General features: G+C 43.5%; 1 pseudogene; it reads right to left on the reverse strand.

Moving 5' to 3' along the window:
- Positions 1-4,944: 4,944 nt before the first annotated feature.
- Positions 4,945-5,062, reverse strand: LOC124724016 (annotated as a pseudogene).
- Positions 5,063-7,883: the final 2,821 nt, after the last annotated feature.

Below are 7,883 nucleotides of genomic sequence, written 5' to 3' on the forward strand. Positions count from 1 at the left end.
CTAAGTTCTAGGGGACTGATGAACCATTTGACATCACTCACATTCATGCCCGAGGCAGGATTCGAACCTGCGATCGTAGCAGTCGCGCGGTTCCAGACTGTAGCGCCTAGAACCGCTTGGCCACTCCGGCCGGCAATTTATGCAAGGTTTTCAAACTTTTTTTTCACATCACTACTTTCCTTATTCCTCAACAGTCCAGATTTATGAGCCATTTACGACTACGTGTCCACGTGCGAAATCACGAGATGCTATGTGAGTACAATCTCAGCCTGACGCTCAACAAATGCAACCGAAGGGACCACAATCCTTGAACCGGTTTCCTTGGAGTCTTTCTCGTTATAGGTTTGGCTGAGGCACTGAGAGAGGTAATTGATTGTCTATAAATACGAATATTAGTCGCAATTTCGGCGGAACTCTGGACTCTCTCTTATCCGGTATCAGTCTGTTTCCGTAGTTGGGAGAATGGAATTGAAAAAGTATAATGCTGCATATCTCGCTTTGGTTATCGATAGCCAGAGGACAAACGTACCGTACGTGTGTGTGTGTTTGTGTTTTTGTGTGTGTGTGTGTGTGTGTGTGTGTGTGTGTATGTCTGTGTGTGTTCACGACAGTTGTTAAGGCCGGCTCAGTGGAGACGATCGCGGCTGAATCCCCGGCGGCGATATTTCAGATCGGTAGCGGCAGCAGCAGCTGCGGCGGCTAATGCGGGCGCAGATGCAGCGAGCCGGGGAATTAGTGGAGCCCACAAGTAGCAGGCAAACCGTGGGCTGCGGAGACGGCGGTAAGGGGGCGGCGGCGGCGGTGGCGGTGGGGGTGGCGGGCGCAAAGCCGCGGGCGCCAACACGTAAAGACAGGCGGACAGCTAGCGGAACGAAGCTGATTTAAAGGTGGGGAAGGGGAAGCAGCAGGCGTAAAACTGCGTATCATTTACAAGAACAACTAACTGTAAGAGGGGCGATATCAGACATATCCACTAGTTGACAATGTGCGTTGTGTGTGTTACCGAGTGAGTCAAGTTTTTCTTTTTTTTTAAATTCAAAATGGAACATTGGTTTGGATCGAACCAAGGTACTAGGATATCGTACATTAGCTGTCGGAGACTGCTAAGAGTCGAGGAGTTCATGTTGTAATAGTAGGTGCTAAAGGCCATTTTATTGATCTTGAGATTACACTTGTGATATTATTTGAGTAGTCTCGTATCAATTCCTATCATGGATGCCAGACCTACAATAACTAACGCTAGTTAAAAGTTTTTTTACTGGAGTTTCGAGGGTGATACACAAAGAATTTAAGTTACAAAGCAAAAGAGATAACATTTCTTCTGGGGATCGTAAACAGATAGTTACAAAATAACATTAATGCTGAGCGCTCTCTGGGTCGATTTAACTGGGTCAAAACTATGGGGCTGCATTACACGGCTAAATCCTGTTTCTGAGCACAACATCTCACTCGTTGTAGAAGGACGGTGACTTTTTTTTTTTTTTTTTCAGACAAGCTGACCCGGCAGTGCTTCGATGTGATACTGAAAGCGTAATATAATCTCTTTGCCTTTACAGCAGAATAATTGCCTTTCGTTCCGTTCTCTGTCTTCCTAACTTAATGACGATGCGTATGAGCTTGCTCTCAGTCGCAAAGTATTTTGAATTCTGGACATCCGCAGCTGTTGAAAGGCATGATGCTGAGAAAAATTCCGCTGACAGTTGGTAAAATTATTGTTTTATTGAAACTCAACCTGTTTCGCTGCCTAAGGCCGCACAAAAGACGTAACCTAGATGGTAGTATACAGCGTTTCAAGTTCGTGGATATTAAAATCAATAAAGGTAATATCTAAAGTATACTCACAATATAAAAAGGTCATAGGTGTACACATCGCTCGTAGTCACGATATTACATGAATATTGTCTGTATTACATTGGCGAACGAATCACGTCTTTCTCAAGCTGAAATAAGTAATTTAATATAAGACACATGGGCCACAAACGTCGGGAAGCACCCCAAAAGTGGATGACAAGTGTTGAACACTTCACGTCACCAGATGATGTACTTCATACCAAGTGCAGCGATTGGGCCTATCCGTCTGTAACACACGATCATCCCAAACCAAGTGGAGTATTCACGTTGGTGTGGCACCGTGCCTACGTTTGCGACTTTAGCGTGCGGGACTCAGGGTTCAAGTTTTGTGTCTGACAAGTAGTATTTTTTTTCATTGCGTGGGACAATTATGTGTTTACACTGAGGCAGAAAGTTATTAATTTACTTACCGGTCTTGCGGTCTCCAATGGTAAACTGCAAAGTATGGTATGACAAAAAACTACCATATTCCGACACAAGCGAATAAGTATAATCTTCTGAATTGCGTCACTACCAGTAAATTACTACGTAACGTCTGAAAACAAAAAAAAAAAAGGAAAAAGGAAAAGGAAATAAATACAAAATAAAAACAGCTTTTGCTTTGTTACGGTGTGGAAATAATTTTGTAGCTTTTACGTTTACAACAGATCACATTTCCAAAACGTGTTCGAAATTTGCACCGTTTACTCGAATGCAAGTATTGCATCGCTCAATTGTCCCCTCAAGCACGCGAGCGAAAATATCCTCCGTATTTTGACTATGACGTCACGTGTTCAATATTTGTCATCCACTTCTGGGTTATATCCTGGTATTTGCATACCTATTTGTCTTAAATTACTTGTCTCGGCTTCGTCTGCGCCGCTACGAGGTTTTTTTAAATGTTAATAAGATTCGCCTTGAATATAAAGATTGTTTTATAGATTTTATTGCCCTTTTCTCGTCTACTGTTTACAGGTGTCGGTTGATCTGTTAATCGAATGTTTATTGATGTTTGGCATTTTTTTCTTGAACATGTGTTAACCGAGATCTTTTTCTATCTGTTCTGATAGTACATGGATTCGTACTGAGCTTTCTTGAATTTGTCTTGATTCGGACGCTCCACGCAATGTTATGCGTTCAAACCTAAACGGAAAAGTGTTTCGTGGCCAGGCACCTTACCATTCCTTGCTTCTCACTTATTAACATATTTCACAAAGAAATTAAAAGTTACGGTACACAAAATGGGAACCAGAAACCGTCGACTCGATCTTAATGTCACCTGATTATGAAAAAAATATATGTATGATGTGCGTAGCAATCAAAATTGAGAAACGAATGAACATTGAAGTATTAGCTTTTAACGTCAATAAATAACTCCTCTTCAAAACAGTAGCGTACACTGTGAGCAAAGCAAATGAGTTTTCACTGCTTCAAATATACTGGGTTTGTGTGCAGGAGTATGAGAGGCTCCGAACTCCATTGAGTTTTCCGAAGTTACTTCAGGAAAATGTGAGCAGGATTCGTACTGTTATTTCAGGGCTGACTACCTGTCAGAACCTAATTGAACTAGATGTGTATGTATGTAAATACCTGTGTGCAGTAATTTTGTACTTGTTGACTGGAAACTGTAATACTGTGACATGTCCGATATTCTTGTGAATATGATCCACGGATGAATAAAACTACCGCCAGCTACTACTATTACTACTACAGGCATGAGTGGAGCTGTTGCGGGGACCACTGAGAGGATCTGTTGTCTGGCTTTGTAGGTGACTGGGGCGACAGTAAACATTGTGGTCTCTAGCGTGTGGGCGGTAGGTGCGTGGACGGTTGGTCAGCTGCCTCTGCGGCGCGGGTCTGAGGCATGTCCCACTGTTTCATGTGAAAGCGTTCTCCAAAACCCCCCACTTATCGTAGAATGCCTCAGATCTCTTTTTTTACATCCAGAGAAAACCTTCGTTTCGCCTATGCTTCTCACGATTAGGCCTATGTAAAGCTGTAAAAGGTCTTTACGGAATTACTTTCATAAAAGATGTTTTATAATATCTTTGATGGTGTATTGGGGCACTTTTATCACGTCTTTTATAAGTCAGAGCACGGTCCTAACTTTTATAACGTATTCGTAACAGAGTTTGACAGTTTAATACGGGATATTAGAGAAGTGACGATTGGTTGAATTAATGAACTTCGCACACCAGTCCCCACCATTCTAACAAGATCGTTCCTCTTGCTTTTTTTCCCTTTCTTATCCATTTCCTCTGGGTTCTCGTCACCAACATCCTACGAGAGCGTTTTATATTCTGTGTAAAAATAACATTTCTTCCCTGGATCTTCAGTCGCTGGCGTAACTAATTGTGTGAGCAAGTATTCGGCTCTCTCTGGATGCCTCACAATGTTGTTAACTTGAAACTGCATGCAAATAAATTAAGCGGCCCTTCAAAGAAAAAAATGGCTCTAAGCACTATGGGATTTAACATCTGTGGTCATCAGTCCCCTAGAACTTAGAAATACTTAAACCAAACTAACCTAAGGACATCGCACACATCCATGCCCGAGGCAGGATTCGAACCTGCGACCGTAGCTGTCACGCGGTTCCAGACTGAAGCGCCTGGAACCGCACGGCCACACCGGCCGGCTCCTCCACAGAAGTCGGTATCTTTTTCAGTAGTGGAAGTATAACATTTGTGGCAACCTGGTATTTTGCACAGGTTTTAGACAAACGCCATGTAACGGTGTTTAAAGATATGCCATACTGAATTTATGATTTCAAGATGGTACTTGGTGCCAGGTCCTGTGGCAGTGCTGATTAACTGGTCACAGAAATTTTTTGACGTGCTTGATATCACAGCAGTCAGCAAGGAAGAGCGGATGCAACCTTGGTTTTACACCTGTAGTTTCTTTTTGTAATAAAAAGCACTCCGTTTTCAGGCCACAGTGGCCCATAGGGACCATCCGACCGCCGTTTCATCCTCAGTTGAGGATGCGGATAGGAGGGGCGTGTGGTCAGCACAACGCTCTCCCGGTCATTAAGATGGTTTTCTGTGACCTAAGCCGCTACTACTCAGCCGAGTAGGTCATCAGTTGGCATCACGAGGCTGAGTGCATCCCGAAAAATGGCAACAGCGCATGGTGCTCCGGATGGTCACCCATCCAAGTGACGGCCACGCCCGACAACGCTTAACTGCGGTGATATGATGGAAACCGGTGTATGCACTGTGGCAAAGCCGTTGCCCGCTCTTTGTAATAAACATTAGAAATCCGCCGTGTAGTGAAAACTAGAGATTTCTCAAGGGAGGGAGGTAACCTAGGGCTCAAATAGAACACTCCGAGAGTAGTCGAGTTTTGGTATCGTTCCACGGAGGACACTGTGTTTGGATGTGAGGTAAACGACTCGCCTAGTTTCGGCCACTCTCCTTAAATTTCTGTTTTGATTGCCGTATAAATTTATGAAAATTACGAGGGTTATTCTAGGGCTGATACTACCTGGCGACACTATAGTACAGTCTTGAACTATTTTTTAACAGCTTATTTTCTGACTCTAAAAAGAGTTGTTCAACTCTGAAATAAAAGTGCGAACATTGCTAGAATCTCGTACGATTTGTGAAATCTAAAAAGCTGAATTTATGATAGTATTAGCGTAGTATGACTCATCTCTGTGGCCGAGGTCACTGGTGCACCTACGTACGCTGGTGCTTGACCCGGAGGCACCCGGTTCGAATTCTGGTGGTAGAAGAAATATTCACCCCCAGAATTTGGCCGGCAAGGGGAGGGGAGGTAGCGGTGTAAAGTTCCAGATCATCCGACTTGCCGGCCGCGGTGGTCTAGCGGTTCTAGGCGCGCAGTCCGGAACCGTGCGACTGCTACGGTCGCAGGTTCGAATCCTGCCTCGGGCATGGATGTGTGTGATGTCCTTAGGTTAGTTAGGTTTAAGTAGTTCTAAGTTCTAGGGGACTGATAACCACAGCAGTTGAGTCCCATAGTGCTCCGAGCCATTTGAACCATTTCTTCATCCGACTTCACGCCAATGTTCTTGATTAAACTGTTCGCAATGTCTCATGGAGTGAAGACATGTGACACTGCTGATGGTGATCCGGATGAGACTGTTAAGCATCTCATCACCACATTATACACACATTCGTGACAAGTATCTATTCTCACAAATGACACTTGAAACCCAACTGTCATACAACTCTAGAAGCGGGGCAATTGTACGGCAAGGAAGAAAATAAAATCGTTTCCATTTAGTTGCCCACAGGGTCCCCCGGCCAACAAAGCCATACGAAACTTTCTTTCTTCATCACAGCATTAAGAACAACTTTTTCGACCTATCTCACTGTGGTTTTGATTGTTATATTATTTACCGGTGGTCAGCTTCTTTTCGTCACTTTACGCCACTATCAAATATGTGTTTAAACAATCTATTTCTCCGACTAAAATTTAACGCTTAGTTTGAATGTACTGATACTCTGACATATCAAAGTGATTTTTCTAAACAGTTTTTCTCCTTCATCACCTGTAGCTCAGTGGTCACCGCGACTCATTGCCATGTGTTCAACCTCGGACCTTCCAGAGATTAGTCCTTGGCGAGAGCTCTGGAGTGGGGATCATTCAACCTCGTGATGTCAGTTGAGGAGCTACATGAACGACTTCTATATCTCGAAAGCCGACAACGGCCGGTAGAACGGTCTGCTCACTCCACCTTGTCAAATATGACGTCCGAATTACGCCATATGGCTAAGGATGGCTCGGTGCCTTTTCAACTACGCGTGATCGTTTGAGCCTGATCGTGGAATCCTCTTTTTTTATTGTAATTTACAAATAGGTCAGGAAATATGTCTTTGCGCCATCGTTTTCATATTACACTGCAGAACACCTGTACGTCTCATTGTAGCCATGCGTCAAATTGATGTGCAGCACAACACCTGAGAACTGCATAACACATTCGGGCCAGACGATGTTAGTAGTGTACTGCTACTTAGACTTCACAGCTCCTTTTTCGTTTTACGATGCGAGTGCCTACAGGACTTGCTTTTAAAACTTCATTTCGTTAGAGGAAGTCACTCGTAACTGCTTCGAAAGTTAAGCTTTAAACTCCAGCAGTTGTTTATCGCGTCCTAAATCCTCGCTGAATTCTTAATTGCCCCGGAGATTTATGGGCCAATTGTGAGGTGGGGAGACCTCCAATAAATTTCGTAAGGCCTTCGTCTATTCAGTAGCTCCCATCCTCTTACTCTGCTGAATCCCTCTCAACGACGATCAGTAAGTGGGACACCAATTAGAGGAATATGTGTATTTACTCTCGATGCCCTGAGGTGCGTCGTCATTGTGATAACCAGTCTTCAATTTTACGTTATTGTGTGGGGCTTTGCAACAAGCGTCCTACTGAGTGCATTACACGAAAATAAAGAAAAACTTCCTTCCATTTTATTTTCGTGTATGTACACATATTCCACAAGCCAATGTGCTCGTACAGTGCATTTCGAGAAGTACTTTCTACTTACTGTAGCCTTTTCCTCTCCAATACAGTACGGATGTATGGAACGAAATGTAAACATCTCTATGAATCTTTAAGCACACTAATTTATCTTATATTCTGCTCATGTTCCCTACACATGATCTACGACTAAAAGGAATGTTGCACACTCTATCGCGTATCTCAGTATTTTAGACTCCTCCAGAATTGTCCAGTTAGAACAAATTTGCCTTTCTCCCATTAATTCTCGATATGTTCGTTGAGCTATCCTGTAAACACTTTATGTTGGGTTCCTCCAACATATTGCATTGCTAGCAGCAAGTCTCTGGATTTGTGCTACATGTGCCGCCAGATCTGTTACTGACTATTCCAGACGGTAGAACGGTTTATTCTGGAAAAGTTTTTATAGAGCCTTCTATGTGGTTTCTTTGACAGATGCACAATAGTTTCCAAGAGCTTTACATAGTTTTGGGAGGCTGGAGAAGAGATAGTGGCGGAATTAAATCTGTGAGGGCAGGTCGTGATACCAGCTTGGTTACCTCAGCTGGTGCAACGCTTTCCCCGGGAAAGCCAAACGTCC

The sequence above is a fragment of the Schistocerca piceifrons genome, chromosome 1 (assembly GCF_021461385.2).
Source record: "Schistocerca piceifrons isolate TAMUIC-IGC-003096 chromosome 1, iqSchPice1.1, whole genome shotgun sequence".
In the NCBI taxonomy this organism is placed as follows: Eukaryota; Metazoa; Arthropoda; class Insecta; order Orthoptera; family Acrididae; genus Schistocerca; species Schistocerca piceifrons.